Source organism: Aquarana catesbeiana, linkage group LG02, assembly GCF_042186555.1.
Source record: "Aquarana catesbeiana isolate 2022-GZ linkage group LG02, ASM4218655v1, whole genome shotgun sequence".
NCBI classification, from domain to species: Eukaryota; Metazoa; Chordata; class Amphibia; order Anura; family Ranidae; genus Aquarana; species Aquarana catesbeiana.
The window spans coordinates 103,971,989-103,988,988 of record NC_133325.1 but is presented as its reverse complement, the minus strand read 5'-3'; positions in this window follow the sequence as shown (position 1 = coordinate 103,988,988).

Genomic DNA, 17,000 nt, shown 5'->3' with positions numbered 1-17,000 from the left:
AAATTGAAATCATATCTCCTCTCAAGCGTCTCTTCTCCAGAGAGAATAAGTTCAGTGCTCGCAACCTTTCCTCATAACTAATATCCTCCAGACCCTTTATTAGCTTGGTTTCCCGTCTTTGTACTTGCTCCATTTCCAGTACATCCTTCCCGAGGACTGGTGCCCAGAACTGGACAGCATACTCCAGGTGAGGCCGGACCAGAGTCTTGTAGAGCGGCAGAATTATCATTTTATCTCTGGAGTTGATTCCCTATTTAATGCATGCCAATATTCTGTTTGCTTTGCTGAACCTATAATCTACTAGGACCCCCAGGTCCTTTTCCATCCTAGATTCCCCCAGAGGTTCTCCCCCCAGTGTATAGATTGCATTCATATTTTTGACACCCAAATGCATTATTTTACATGTTTCTACATTAAACCTCATTTACCATGTAGTTGCCCACCCCATTAATTAATTGTTCAGATCTTTTTGCAAGGTTTCCACATCCTGCAGAGAAGTTATTGCCCTGCTTAGCTTAGTATTGTTCGCAATTACAGAGACTGACCCCCATCCTCCAGGTCGTTTATGAACAAATTAAATAGGATTGGTCCCAGCAGAGAACCCTGGGGGACCCTACTACCCACCCCTGACCATTCTGAGTACTCCCCATTTATCACCACCCTCTGAACTCACCCTTGTAGCCAGTTTTCAATCCATGTACTCACCCTATGGTCCATGCCAACGGACCTTATTTTGTACAGTAAACGTTTATGGGGAACTGTGTCAAATGCTTTTGCAAAATCCAGATACACCACGTCTCCGGGCCTTCCTTTATCTAGATGGCAACTCACCTCCTCATAGAAGGTTAATAGATTGGTTTGGCAAGAACGATTCTTCATGAATCCATGCTGATTACTGCTAATAATACCGTTCGTATTACTAAAATCTTGTATATAGTCCCTTATCATCCCCTCCAAGAGCTTGCATACTATTGATGTTAGGCTAACTGGTCTGTAATTCCCAGGGATGTATTTTGGGTCCTTTTTAAATATTGGTGCTACATTGGCTTTTCTCTAATCAGCTGGTACCATTCCAGTCAGTAGGCTGTCAGTAAAAATTAGGAACAATGGTCTGGCAATTACTTGACTGAATTCCCTAAGTACCCTCGGGTGCTGGCTGTTAACCTGGCTGTGCATGGCTGTTAACCATGGAGGTGCTTCCTGTGATGTGTCATGAGGATAAACACATAAACACTGCAGTTTTAGTTACTGAAGCCCCCCCCCCCCCCCCGATTCCTTTGTGAAGACTGAGGAGAAGAATAAATTAAATACCTTCGCCATCTCCCCATCCTTTGTAACCAGATGTCTTTCCTCATTCTTTATGGGGCAAATATGGTCTGTCCTCCCTTTTTTACTGTTTACGTACTTAAAGAATTTCTTGGGATTTTTTTTGCTTTCTTCTGCTATGTGTCTTTCTTGTTCTATCTTAGCCGCCCTAATTGCACCCTTACATCTCTTGTTCCTTATAAAGCCTAAATGCAGATGATGATCCCTCAACTTTGTATTTTTTGAAGGCCTTCTCCTTTGCTTTTATATGCATTTTTACAGTTAAGCCATCCAGGACTTTTGTTCGCTCTTTTAAATTTATTACCCATTGGGATGCATTGGCTAATGCCCTTATTTAATATGCTCTTAAAGCAAACCCATCTCTCCTCCGTGTTCATTGTTCCCAAGATTTTATCCCAATTTATGCCTTTTAGCAAGGTTCGTAGTTTAGGGAAGTTGGCTCTTTTGAAATTCAGTGTCTTTGTATTCCCCTTATGTTTCCTATTTGTGTGATTTATACTGAAGCCAATTGACCTGTGATCGCTGTTTCCTAAATTGCCTCGTATTTACACATCCGTGATCAGGTCTGTATTCTTGGTAATCAGTAGATCCAGTAACGCTTTATTTCTAGTTGGTGTGTCTACCATCTGACCCATGAAATTGTCCTACAAGACATTTAGGAACTGGCGAGCCTTAGATGAATGCGTGGTTCCCGCCTCCCAGTCTATGTCTGGATAATTAAAATCCCCCATTATGATAACACTTCCCATCCTTGCTGTTAATCCATTTCAGGAACTTTCTCAGGATGACGGACCCCGTGTTTCACCGTCTGTTGGCTTCGCTGACCCCTTATATTAGCAGGCAGGATACCTGCATGAGGCAAGCCATCACTCCGGAGCAGAGGCTCGTCGCTACCCTGCGGTATTTGGCGACAGGGAGAAGCCTGCAGGACTTGAAGTTCTCGACAGGCATCTCCCCCCAGGCTCTGGGGATCATTATCCCAGAGACCTGTTCTGATATCATCCAGGTCCTGCAGAAGGAGTATATGAAGGTAAGATTTTTATCCTTTAATATCACATTTTATTGTATTGAATGTTTGCTAATATATTGTATTTCTTTCCTCATTCCCTAATTACCATGATTGTAATATGCTGTGAATGTCCCCTTTGTTCTCATGCATGCTGGATTTTTATGTAATTATTATTTTAGGTCCTTCATACATATTTGCCCTTCAATAACCTCCCCAGCATGGTGTCTCCTGGCCTATATTCACCTCATGTAGTCACTTAACAATGTATTTTTTATGCTCCATAGTAGTGCTTTACCCCAAACACCCCCTAAAATGTTTTGAAATGTTATTTTTGCTTTAAATTCTGGCAGAGTGCCAGAGGCTTTTTTTTGGTGGTGTCCCCAAATCATTTTTAGTAACCCTCCCTCCCCCAACTGCTAAGTCAGCTGATCCCAATTCTCTATCCTCAATCATCTATCTGCTGACTTTGCCAAACCCATACACACTATACCCATCTCTTTAGTGCTCAGATGTATGGATGAATTCCCCAAAGCATGTAGTGCAAGAGCCTGCCTGTATACTTTCAAATGGTACTGTTTAAAGTTTTTTTATCCTATATTTATCTTGCTAGGTAATAGCAGAATGTCCAATTGTGCTCAAATGTGTACAGTGTGTATTTATATCTTTGTATTATGACACTTCTTACCTGTCCAGTGGGCTGCCAATAGTGTAACTAAGGAGGGGCTGTTCCAAGTAATACCCTGTATTTAGGCATTCATCTCTCAATGAATGAAGAGGGTTACCTGTCCAAGATTTCCACACACCCCCTATAATGTTAGAAATGGCCCATGAGAGGGGGGAGGGGGAATATGATAGGTGTACCTTATACTTTGGCGTTGTTAAATTCCCCTTAATAAATGCTATCTGGAGGTTGACCCATAATGTTTGTGTCTAATCTGCTTGCCATGTTTCTGATCAAAAATAGTAATGTTTATTTTTTTTTTCTCAACAGTTTCCTTCCACGCCACAGGAATGGCAGACTGTGGCCTCCCACTATGCCCAGAGGTGGGACTTTCCTAACTGCGGAGGGGCAATTGATGGGAAACACGTCCACATCGTCCCACCACCCAACTCGGGGTCGTACTATTTCAACTATAAGGGGTTCAATAGTATAGTGATATTGGCGGTGGTGTCGGCTAATTATGACTTCCTGTATGTGGACGTGGGGAAGAATGGCCGGATGTCCGATGGTGGAGTCATCGCCCAGACGGAGTTCTACAGGCATCTCCAGAATGGCAGCTTGGACTTGCCAGCTCCAGAGGACAATGTGGAGGGACTCCCATTCGTGTTCGTTGCTGATGAAGCGTTTGCGCTGGGGGACCACCTGATGCGGCCATTCCCGATGAGGACCCTCACCCCTGAACAGAGGGTTTTTAATTACCGGCTGGCCAGAGCCCGAAGAGTGGTGGAGAACACATTTGGAATCCTGGCCAGCCGGTTCCGCCTATTTATGACACCCATCCATATGGCGGAGTATAAACTGAACCATATTATACTGGCGTGCTGTATTCTCCATAACTTTTTAAGGAAACATTCGGCCAACTATGCTGGCTCAGTTGGGCCTGAGGCCGAAATGATACATCAAACCACACTGACGGCGCTTGAAAGCGGCCGTCCTGGCTTGCCCTCCTTGAGTGCCCGTGATGTCCGGTTACGCTACCTGGAGTTCTTTGCGGGTAGGGGGGCCATCAATATGCCAGCAAATATGTGAAGCCTTTTTATAATAAAAAAAAAAAGAAATTCTTTGTGGACATTTACTGCTTGTGTTTGTTTTAGCTGACCCTGACAGAAATGTGTTGAGTGCAGAAAATGGCGTGATTGTGTAACCTTATACAAAGCACTCTTGGCTGTTATTTACTAAATGCAAAAACACATTTCACTACAAGTGCACTTGCAACTGCACTGAACTTGCACTTGTAGTGCAAAGAGGATTTGCCCTTAGTAAATAACCCCCATTTTCGCTGAAAACAGCAATTACATCACCCCAAAAGTGTTGTAGTGTTGAGACAATAATCCACACATTGTTGATTAACCAACTTTTTTATACCTGCACAATCACATGTGCATTTACCAAAGGTTTTTAAAACAAACCAACATGTTTGTTGTATAACAATTTTTGGGGTGGCATTATCAAAAATAGAAATGTCCATTTACGATAAAACAGGCCTGTGTAAAACCAACAAGAAAGACAAAAAACTTGAACTTACAAAGTTCACATTAGGTAATACCTGAAGGCAATATCAGACATCAGTATTTAGGAACTGTGTTTGATATTGCGTTCAGATGGGGGGAAATCACCCCTGGAAAAGCCAAATTTGGAAGATGCACACCAATTTACGAATGTCAACATGTGCTATCTGCCATCACGGGGGATCAAGGGACGTGTTTTGGGGGAGCAAGCCCTTCCTCACCGCTACTTTATAATTGAGGAAGGGGTTGCACCCCCAAAACGCGTCCATTGATCTCCCGTGATGGCAGATAGCACATGTGGGCACACTGTGTGCATCCTCCAAATTCGGCTTTTCAAAACATTGCAAAAAGATTTAAAACATTGGACCACAATCAAAAAAGTGATTTTGTGGGGTTTTAAATTCGCCCCAAAACATCAATGATGTTATTATTTTTTTGAATCACATCATTTATTTTTTTCTGGATGTTTTGCAATTCTACATTACACCCCATGATCTCCCCGATCAGGATCTGGGCACTTTCAGATGTGAAAGGATCTCGATCCCTAACATCACGATCACCTAAAAAGAGAGAAACCAAACAAAAACGGGTATCAAAAATCTGCCACCATCCATCTCTTACCTCAGCCTGTGGTCGCAGACATTCACCTGTTGTGGTGCCAATTTCCACCACATCTTCTTCTTCCTCCTGCTCTTCTTGGGTTGGGGGTATTTCACCTTCTTCCATAGGTGGGGGGTCTGTGGTCTCCTCGGATGAGGGGTGTCCTCCGAGTCTTTTCTCCCCTATGTAAAACAAAAATGGTATAATTAGCACACAGATATTTGATGGCAGAACTAGAAATAGGAAACATTGCTTGGAAGTGGGGTACAATTGTCAATTTTAGCCGAGTTCCAAGATGTCTTTTTTTTATTGGCCTTTGTCAAGCTGCAATACTTTACCTGTTTAGTACAAGCTTCACAGATGTAGCCCCCCCTATAGTATACACTGGAGCACCTGTGTGGCCCCCCTAATAAAAATGGTGTTCTTGTGTCCCACACTAGTGCTCCAGTGTCCAGATGTGAAAACAGCTGCTCAGTGTCCTCTCCTTACACAGAATCTAGTTTGCATTTCATTCTAGTAACAAACCCATCTACACAAACAAATATTTGGCATCCAAATAGGCCCTAAAAAATGTGGGAAAATGCATATGGCCTAAACAATGTTGTTTTAGAGGCCGAAAGAAAAATGTTTGATACGAACGAATAATGGGCCCATGAACATTAAAGTTGCCCTTTTAAACTGTACAATTAAGAAAAGCATATGGAGCAGCACGAACGGAATAAAGACAAAAAAGAATAGGAACACAGCACAACTACTTACTTTTTTGCAGCACTCTCCGGATCTTTCTGTACTGCTCTGGCTCTCTTAATTTCAGGTCCGACCACCGCTTCCTGAGCTGATCTTTCGATCATCGTACCCCGAAATTCCTGTGAAGAATTTTGACCACTTTCGCCATGATCTTGGCCTTTCTGATATTGGGGTTGGGGTAAGACCCATACTTTCCGTCATGGTCGGCCTTCTTCAGGATGTCGACCATCTCCAACATCTCCCCAAAGGACATATTTGTGGCCTTAAAGCGTCTCCTTCTGGATCGGGACGTGTCCGGATCCGGGCTTTCCTCCTCCTCCTCCTCCTCGTTCCTGTAATTATCACGCACCTGCTGTGACTCCGCCATGTGCTCTTCCCCCACAGCGCCGAACGAAAAGGGGTGGGGAATAGACTAGAAAGAACGTCAGGGGCGGGCGGAGTTACACGCATGCGCATTGTATATAAAGCGTAACACACGTGCGTATTACGTAGGATCTGTGAGCGGAGGAAGGAGCATTGGACGCGCCGATCGTAAGAACGAAGGTAAGAGACAAACTTGTGCCTATACTGCTTCTACATTGAGGCCTATATTGTAACAAGATTAGGAGAGTTTTGTCTGACATTAGGCTTTGTCTTGTGTTGTGTCTTGCAGTGAACATGGATATGCTAGTGAAAGACAATGACTTCATGTCACTATTCATTGATATGTTAAGGGAGCTGCCATGTCTGTGGGAGATTAAACACCCACATTACAAGAACCAAACAAAGAGGAAGGCAGCACTGGAGCAATTGTGTGAAATTGTGAAGCAGGTGATCCCCACGGCAGACATCACCTATTTGAAGATCTTAATTGGTGGCCTGAGGAGCACATATGTAAGGGAGCGCAAGAAAGTCCTGGATTCACAGAGATCCGGAGCAGCAGATGACATCTATGTCCCCAGAATGTGGTACTACGACAGGCTGCATTTTCTGGCAGGCCAGACTGAGCCCAGGTCATCCCTCTCCAGTCTTCCTTCCACGCTTCCTTCCCCCCCGGCTGAGGCTTCTGACGCCCAACCTGGGCCTTCCAGGCAACATGTGGAGGAGCCCAGATTGAGCCAGGTATAGCATTCCTCGAAATATTTCTGCTTGTCCAATCAATGATGTTAACTAGATGTTAGTTGGGAGTACTAATTTAGGATTGTGATTGATGAAGCAAAAACTAAAACCATGTCCCTTTTTCATACACAGGGAAGTCTCAGCCAGGAGGTGGCCGGGCCAAGCAGGCTGCCTGATATGCCGGTCCCTCCCCTCCTACTGGAAAGAGAAAGTGGCAGGAGGAGGAGTGCCCTAGAGGAGGCTGGCAGAGGACCCTTTTGGAGGGCTACAGAGGTCCTGGGAGCACCACACACCATGGAGGAGGACATTGCTGCCACCATTGCCTATAAAATGCAGAGGATGGAGGAGGGACAACAAGCCATGTGTGAGTTGCTCATATTGGAGGCTTTTAAGAAAGGTATGAGGGGCCAAATTACAGCTCAGACACACCTTTGCGATGGTCCTCCTCCTGCAGGTCCTCCTCCTCCTTCTCCTCCAGGTCCTCCTCCTCCTCCAGGTCCTACTCCTTCTCCTGCCACATCTCCAACTGCACAGCCACAGCCCGGAATGAAGCGTGGAAGGAAGACCAGAAAGTGAGGACCCTGGGTTCAGTCTGGTCGGCCAAAAAATGCAGCCTCTTGTGGTACCACAGCCTGGTGACACACATGTCATCTGCTGCTTTCCAGATCTCTGCAAATTCTGGACCAGACTGCCCTCCCTTACATATGGACTCCTCAGGCCACCAATTTTGATGTTCAAGAATTGATGTCTGCCGTGGGGGTCCCAGGCTTCGCTAATTTCTCCTGTTGATCCAGTGTTGCCTTCCTCTTTGTTTGGTTCTGAGCCCTTAATAAAGGATTTTTGTTTTGAATTATACTCTCCTATGTGTTTTACTTCAAAAAGGACAGTTTGTTTGTGAGGATTCAGGTACATTTCAAATATACAATGTGAAATGAACAAGGGACACCAACACCAAACAATCTCCTTGAGATGAAATAATAAAAGATATCAATGGTGTTGGGGTAACTTGACACACAAAACACACACAAAAATAGTCTGGAGTAAAAATAAAAATAACATTGAACAAAGATCAGCCTTGGAAAAAATACAAACATTAAATCTAAAAAAAAAAAGGCTTAAAATCCCCCCCCAAAAAAAAACATTCTGTCAGATGTGACAACTAACAATATATTCAGGGAATCCCAATAAAAAAACAAAAATAAAACTTTGTGAGAAGTGTGTGTGAATATGAGCAGCAAAACTACTTAATTCTTCGCACATTATAAAGAAGAAGAGAGTGCGCTGTATTAAACCATTTTTGACATTGCAGCGTGATGAAAGTGCTGTATCCATTGCGAACGCTAAGTTTACCAGAACGAGCTGTTCCTTCCCAGAATTTCTTCTGAGCATGCGTGGCACTTTGTGCGTCGGAACAGGCCACACACGGTCGGAATTGACGCGATCGGATTTTGTTGTCGGAAAATTTTATCTCCTGCTCTCCAACTTTGTGTGTCGGAAAATCCGAGGGAAAATGTCCGATGGAGCCCACACACGGTCGGAATTTCCGACAACACGCTCCGATCGGACATTTTCCATCGGAAAATCCGACCGTGTGTACGGGGAATTAGTCTAGTCTAGCCTAGTCTATTGCAATATGTCTCTACTAACTTTGCACATCTAGACTTTGTAATATTTGCCCACTCTTCTTTGCAGATTGCTCAAGTTCAGTTTAATTTGATGGTGACTATTTGTGGGCTGCAGTCTTCAAGTCATTCCACAGATTTTCAATGGGGTTTAAGTCTTGGCTCTGACTAAGCCATGCAAGGACATTCACCCCTTTCTCCTTCAACCACTGTGTGGTCATTTTTGCTGTGTGCTTTGGGTCATTGATATGTAGGAGGGTGAACCTTCTTCCAATTGACAACTTTCTGGGCAGCATAAAGCTCTGCAAATGCTTTGTCAAAGGTTGCTGTTCACACTGCTCTTATACAAGCTAAAGCCTGTGTGAAAGAAGGCAATAGGTTCCTATGGCCCATCGGTTGTCGGCGCTTCCTCCTCTCCCCTGCAGCCGCCACTGGCTGACACAGGGGAACAAAATCACGTGACCAGATTGGGCTGAAAATAGGTAATTATATTAGCCAGCATGGGTGTTATGAGGGAAAAGGGAGCATTTTTAAGACTAGTTAGGTTTAGGCTGGAATCCTAAAACCTTCAAGGGTTTTTTTTAAATTAACCACTTCAACGCTGGAAGGATTTACCCCCTTAATGACCAGGCCATTTTTTGCGATATGGCACTATGTTGCTTTAACTGACAATTGCGCGGTCATGACGCGACGCTGTACACACACAAAACTGATGTCCTTTTTTTCCCACAAATAGAGCTTTCTTTTGGTGCTATTTGATCACCTCTACGGTTTTTATTTTTTGCGCAATAAACATATAAAAAAGGCCGACAATTTTGAAAAAAAAATCCTATATTTTTTACAATAAATATCCCCCAATTTAAAAAAAAAAACACATTTCTTTATTAGTTTAGGCCAATATGTATTCTTCTATATATTTTTGGTAAAAAATTTGCAATATTATTAATAATATTATTGATTGGTTTGCACAAAAGTTACAGTATCTACAAAATAGGGGCTATATTTATGTAATTTTTATTATTATTTTTTTTACTAGTAATGGCGGTGATCAGCTATTTTTAGCGGGACTGCGACATTACATTACGGCGGACAGATGGGACACTTTTGACACTTTTTTGCGACCAGTGACATTTATACAGCGATCAGAGCTAAAAATAGCCACTGATTACTGTATAAATGGCACTTGCAGGGAAGGGGTTAACGCTAGGGGGCGATCAAGGGGTTAAGTGTTCCCTAGGGAGGTATTTCTAACTGTGGGGGGAGTGTACCGACAGGGAGTACAGAGAGATCGCTGTCCCTGATAACTAGGAATGGACGATCTCTCTCTACTCCACTGTCAGAATGGGGATCTATTTATTTACATTGACAGATCCCCGTTCTGGCTCTCTGCGAAGCGATCGCGGGTGGCCGGCACATTGCAGCTGCCGGCCACACGCATCGGCTCCGGCGAAGTATCTGCTATAGCTGTTAAAGGGACCGATGTACAGCTACGGTGATTTGCGCAGCCGAGCCAACCTGCCGCACTGTAACTGCGGCGGCTGGTTGGCAAGCGGTTAAGATAACAAACATGTCTATACTTACCTGCTCTGTGCAATGCGTTTGCACAAAGTAGCCTCGATCCTCTTCTGGGGTCCTATGTCGACGCTCCAGGCCCCTCCTCGTCAGCGGTTGCTCCCACGGAAAGCTGCTTTTTATGGGGGCACTCATGTGTGCTTGTTCCCAAGCCCTGCTGCTACATCCATTGGCACAGTGGGACTCGGCCCTGCCCCAGCTCCCGTATCACAGCATTTGATTGACAGCAGCGGGAGCCAATGGCTCCCGCTGCTATCAATCTGCCCAATAACTGGAGAGACAGCAATGGGAGCCGCTGCCTTCATGCACATCACTGGATCGGATCAGGCACACATAAGAAAAAGGGGGGTCTGGGAGGGAGCTGCAGCACAGAAGGTTTTTCATCTTAATGCATAGAATGAGTTAAAGTGAAAAACTTTAAGGTTCCATTAACACCTAGGCGATTTGAATCACGGAGGAATTGCCGTGATTCTGTCTGCGATTCCAGTATCACAGCAAAACTTGGGACGCATTTGCAATGCCGTTATTTCTCAATGGCACCCTAAACGCGAACAGAATCGTGGCGATTCCACCTCACCAAATTGTTAGCGGCGCTTTACCGTCTGTATTGGGCCGCTAGCGGGGCGGTTTTACCCCCCGCTAGTGGCCGAGAAAGGGTTAAAAACCACTGCATAGTGCCTCTGCAGATTCGCTTTACTGGCGGTATAGCCGCGCTGTCCCATTGATTTCAATGGGCAGGAGCGGGGAAGGAGCAGTGAATACACCGCTCCTTCCCCGCTCCAAAGATGCTGCTGGCAGGACTTATTTTCCTGTCCTGCCAGCGCACCACTCCAGTGTGAAAGCCCTCGGGGCTTTCACACTGGAGACAAAGCAGCGGCACTTTCGGGTTGGTTTGCAGGCGCTATTAGCGCAATAGCGCCTGCAAACCGCCCCAGTGTGAAAGGGCCCTTAGACTTTAGAGCCACTTTAACTCTTTTACAGAACCTTTGACATCTGATTGTTCAGATTTGGTCCCGTCCACTAGCCACTATGTTGCTGCTGCGACCTGTAGTGACAAAAGGAACCCCAGAGCAAAGCAGGAGAGCAGGCATCTGACATACTCAAGTATGTGGGATTTTTAAGTTAAAAGCTGCATTCCGGGCACAAAAACTTGAATTCCAATATATACTCAATAGCCACAAAGTGTAAAAATCTACTATGTGTGCACCAAATGCCTTTGTAAACCTAGCAATTAAAGCAGAGTACCACCCAAAAATGGAGCTTCAGCTTTAAGCACTCCTGACCCCCTGACATGCCACATTTGGCATGTCATTTTTTTTTTGGGGGGGGGTGGGGGGCGGGTACCTAGTTTTGACAGGTACCCAGCTCCCACTTCCATTCATGGGCCACAACGTCGAGCGGAAGTTCTCCTCTTTCTCCTCCCTCCCTACAATCTTCTGGGACACATCACAGGTCCCAGAAGTTTGCCCATCCATTCGGAACACGCAGTGCAACTCGTGCATGCACAGTGCGCACCCGACTGTGAAGTCACACACGCTGTCACAGCCGGATGCCCCACTTGTAATGCCGGCCCCGCGGAGAGGAGAGGGAGAGAAACGAACCTTTGGGCGGCTGCATCGCTGGACCATAGGACAGGTGAGTGTGTTTGTGTTTATTAAAAGTCAGCAGCTACACTTTTTGTAGCTGCTGACTTTTAATAAACACAAAAAAAGGGGGGGAATGCCGCTTTAACTTACAAAGGTAGCAGTGACATCTTCCCTGTGCTGCTCAAAGCTTGTGCAGAGAGCAGAGCTGTGGGAAGGACCCAGTAGGTCCATCCACTACAGGCTGCCTGCATAAAACTAGAGGAGGGGGCGGATACAAGACCAATCACCCCGCACAAGGAAAAATAGCAGCAGTGACCAGTTTTTATTATGGGAAGCAACTGCACAGGGTCAAAGTTTCACACTGGATTACTGGATTACAATGTACCCAATACCCATTCACATAGGGGGGGCATATCTGATCAGATTCCGATAAGCCCCCCGCCCGCAGACCATCAACATGGGGACAAGGTGGGGACCCCAAAGCACCCTCCCTATGTTGAGGGCAGTGGCCTAGTATGGTTCAGGAGGGGGGGGGCACTCTCTCGTCCCCCCCTTTCCTGACCTGCCAGGTTGCATACTCGGATAAGGGTCTGCTATGGATTTTGGGGGGAACCAATATGCCATTTTTTTTTTTTTTTTGCCGTGGGGTTCCCCTTAAAGTCCATACCAGGTCCGAAGAGCCTGGTATGCACTTGGGGGGGGGACACCCTACACCGGACACTACACCGTTTTTTCCTTTTATTTTTGAATAGCTGGATTTTTGGAATTCCACACTATAATATTTTTGAATAATTACATAATATTGCATGCATTTGAAGAGTTAAAATTATGGAATAAACCAAAGTGATGTGCATTCGCTAATTATGCTGCTGAGTACAATGTAGACTTTCAGGAGGTGATACCATTGGTTGGATTCAAACCCATGGCTTGAACTTTTGAAGGTAGCAGGGCATACCACTACACTATGCAGCTGATCACAATCATTCATAGAAAATACTATTCCTAATGTTTGATTCTTTTCATTGTATACAATAATGTTTTGCATTTGAGCCATTAATATTATGGTACCAACCATGCTCATGTGCCATTGGCTATTGGGTAGGGATGAGCCGAACCACCCCCTGGTTCGGTTCGCACCAGAACTTGCGAACAGGCAAAAATTTGTGCGAACACCGTTAAAGTCTATGGGACACGAACATGAAAAATCAAAAGTGCTCATTTTAAAGGCTTATATTCAAGTTATTGCCATAAAAAGTGTATGGGGACCTGGGTCCTGCCCCAGGGGACATTCATCAATGCAACAAAAAGATTTAAAAACTGCCTTTTTTCAGGAGCAGTGATTTTAATAATGCTTAAAGTGAAACAATAAAAATGAAATATTCCTTTAAATATCGTGCCTGCGGGGTGTCTATAGCATAATGGGGTACGACTTGTCATACAACTCGGAGGTCCAAATATGCTGGAAAAGTCGCTTCGATTAGATTTTTTAAATTTTCGTTTATTTGCAGATATGCAAATCTGTATCTCTACGTATGATATTTGAAAGTAAACTTAAGGGCGTTTGATAAGAAACGGTGTCCCTGGGATTGCAGAAGGTGAATTACAAAGACAAAGGCCCAGTTTGAGCCTTGGTTCACACTGAAAGCGGGAGGAAATCGTGTGAGTTCAGCTGTCAGTCCCGACTGCGGGGGGAATTACAGATACTTCTGTGCAGGTTTCTGCACTGATGTCCATAAAAATCACACCCCGAAGTCGCCAAAAAGTAGTACAGAAATTACTTTTTGGAAATTGCAGTGCCGCACCAATTAGAACGGTGCAATTGCCGCCAATTTGACATGTCAACTCGCATGTCAAATCGCACCAATGTGAACCAGGGCTGACACATACAACACTGCCTATCCACCAGCTGAATTTATTACCTGCAATTCTCCACAGCTGTTTTATATATATAAAGATTTATCATTTACTTGCAGGTGTGGTAAAGAGATTATTTTTTTTGGTGCACAAATACATATAGAAACTATAAGGTATAAAAGATAGATATTGCCCTACCCCAAAACCACCACCCCCAAAACTAATTAAAAAGAATAAAGAAAAGAGAAAAAAAAAGTTCCTCTTTAGTGAAGACAAGAAAGGGCTCATTACCAGTCAAGGACACCAGGGGAGGTCCAAAGAAACCAACAGAATCCTATGCTGACCTGTAAGAGGAAGCAGTAGTACAACAGCTACAACACCACTTGGACACACACAAACTCCTGGACCCTCTGCAATCAGGCTTCCGCCCAGGCCATGGCACAGAAACGGCACTTCTCAAAATATGGGACAACGCCCTTGAAGCAGCTGATGGAGAATCATGTCTCCTGATACTGTTGGACCTCAGTGCAGCATTCGATACAGTGGACGACAACACTCTACTCATCCGCCTCACAGAAGTAGCAGGAGTCACAGATTCAGACCTACAATGGTTCGCATCCTTCTTAGGAAATCCCTTTCAGACAGTGAAACTGGGAGCTTTCACCTCTGAAACCCGCGCAATCTCTTGTGGAGTCCCTTAAGTTTCACCTTTGTCACCAGTGCTCTTCAACATCTACATCCGCCCACTACTCAAAATCATCAGAAAATCAGACCTCTGCTTCCACTCATACGCTGATGATACCCAACTCTACTTTCGCATCACCGGAGAAAAAGACCATCATCAGCAACTAGAAAAATGCCTCACTTCGATAGACGACTGGATGACCACTAGCTCTCTCAAACTCAATGGATCAAAAACAGAGCTTCTTCTCCTACACGCAAACCAAAATTCCAAAACTAACACCCCATTGACACCGCCCACCGTCTTTGGACAGACCATCTCTCCAAGCACCAAAGCCAAGAATCTCGGAGTCATCTTTGACTCAGAAATGTCAATGGATGCACAAATAGGATCAGTAGTCAGCGGATCTCACCATCTCCTCCACCTGCTACGTAGACTCATCCCCTTCGTCCCAGAAGAGGACAAAGCAGCAGTAGTTGGAACAATCATCAATTCCAGACTCGACTACGCAAACTCCCTCTACATAGGACTACCCCAATATCAGCTTGCGCGCTTGCAACTCATCCAAAACACGGCAGCAAGACTGTTAACAGGAAAAAAACCCTGGGAATCCATCTCTTCTTCCCTGAGGAGCCTACATTGGCTAATTGTAAAGAATTGAATCACTTTCAAGACCCTCTGCCTCACCCACAAAGGTATACAAGGAAATGCTTCTCGGTACTTATGCGAGAAAATAAAGCGCTACACACCCAATCGCAGTCTTCGATCTCCTAACCAAAACCTCCTCCTTATTCCAAAAACCCGTTACAAAACAAAGGGAGAACGAAGATTCGCAGTCCAAGGACGACGGTTATGGAACGTTCTACTTTACTCACATTCGCATGGAAGAAAACCATCAGGCCTTCAGGAAGAAACTCAAGACCTACCTCTTCTAAGAAGCTGGACAACACAGGATGGATCTAGCGCCTTGAGGCGATTCAGTTCGCATTTGCAGCGCTATACAAATCATTCATTCATTCACATCCCACAGAATCACCTAGAGAAATACAGGAAGGCCGGACGCAAGCAACACCCTGTACAAAGGCCATACAAGTAGCCTCTGAAAGGAACCAGTAAGAACAGACCATTGATGGACGTCAATGCCCAAGGCTAATCCAGACCAGACTGGAGAAGCCAGGGGTTAATGGCCATGCATAAATAGGTTACTCTAGGCAACTGCACAGTGTTATATATTGAGACAAAGCCAATAGGAAATACTCCCAAACCACTGCAGAATGGGAGGGGGTAAAGGCCATATATGACTATGTCACCATAGACCATTGTACAAACAGTATACAGTGAGATTTTATCAACAAGCATAGGCATGCGCACAGGGTGTGCCGGATGTGCCCAGGCACACCCTAATCACCCCATGCGCATTAGTGTTATCGCTCTGTGTAGCAGCAGGAACATGGGAAAGATCTCCCTCTTACTGGCTCTGCCATAAGAGAAGTGTCTATGATCTTCTCTTTCACTGTGCCGGCAGAGAGATCAATGTGCCGGGGACATATATTTGTAGGCACATACACATGCATGTGTGTTTGAGCCTAAGGGTGCACACCCTAATGCAATAGGCTGCGCACACCTATGTCAACAAGGATCACTAATATACCACTGCAGAGCAGGAGGTTTTAAAGGCTGTCTAGGTCACCATAGGTCTTTGTACAACAGTACAGAGCTAGATATTGCCAGCAAAAGGTACGCAGAGCATGAGGGTTCAATGGCTATCTGTGGCTAGGTCAACATAGGCTGCTGTACCACAGAACATTGTAAGGTATTTCCAGTAAGGTTACTCACAGACCACTGCATAGCAGGTGGAGTTAAGGCCCTCTCTAACTAGGTCAACATAGGCTGATCTAACAAAAGTACCCAGTGAGACAGTACCAACCAGGAGCTACTCATAGTCCACTGTGTGACCATAACCAACTGTGATAATGTCAATGGGCGGGCCTCATAGAGAGTTGTCAGTAGCTCAGGAGGGCAGGAACATGGAGAGTTGACGTGCACCAAAAAGTGTCACGTGTACCATACTATAAATTCTGGATGAACCCTCTGCACACTGCTATATACCCTTTCTAGCAAACTTTCCAATGTAAAACAGGGATTTTTAGGGCACACATATTGCAATACATGTTTAAACTGGCCAACTGCGTCAAAGTAATGCATCTATGGCCAGTCCTACACTGCTCTGCAAATGCTACTGTGGACACAATGCCAACATGGGGCAAACAGACACAAAGTGGAGAGAGCTACACAGTTTTCTATAAAGGTTATATAGCAGCGTGCAGAGGATTCATCCAGAATCTGTAGTGTTACCATGAGGTCACACCCCTTTAGCACCTGATAGATTATATACATGCACAGTACAAGCTAATGGGATTTGAGCACAGGTATATCTTGTTTCTGCAGTACAGGTAAGGACATGAATGATGGAAGTGGTGCAGTATCCTGACAGAGTGTGTGCACCACACATTTAAAGTGGTGCAGCTCGGTCCATGAACCCCAAGGGAAAAACCTCAGGCACTTACCAATAGCAGCCACGTGGGGGGAATACGGACAGCCTTTTCCCTTTCAGTAGGCATACCTTCTAAGAGGTATTCAGGGACAGGGCTCCATCAGTGGATGGACCACAGCCT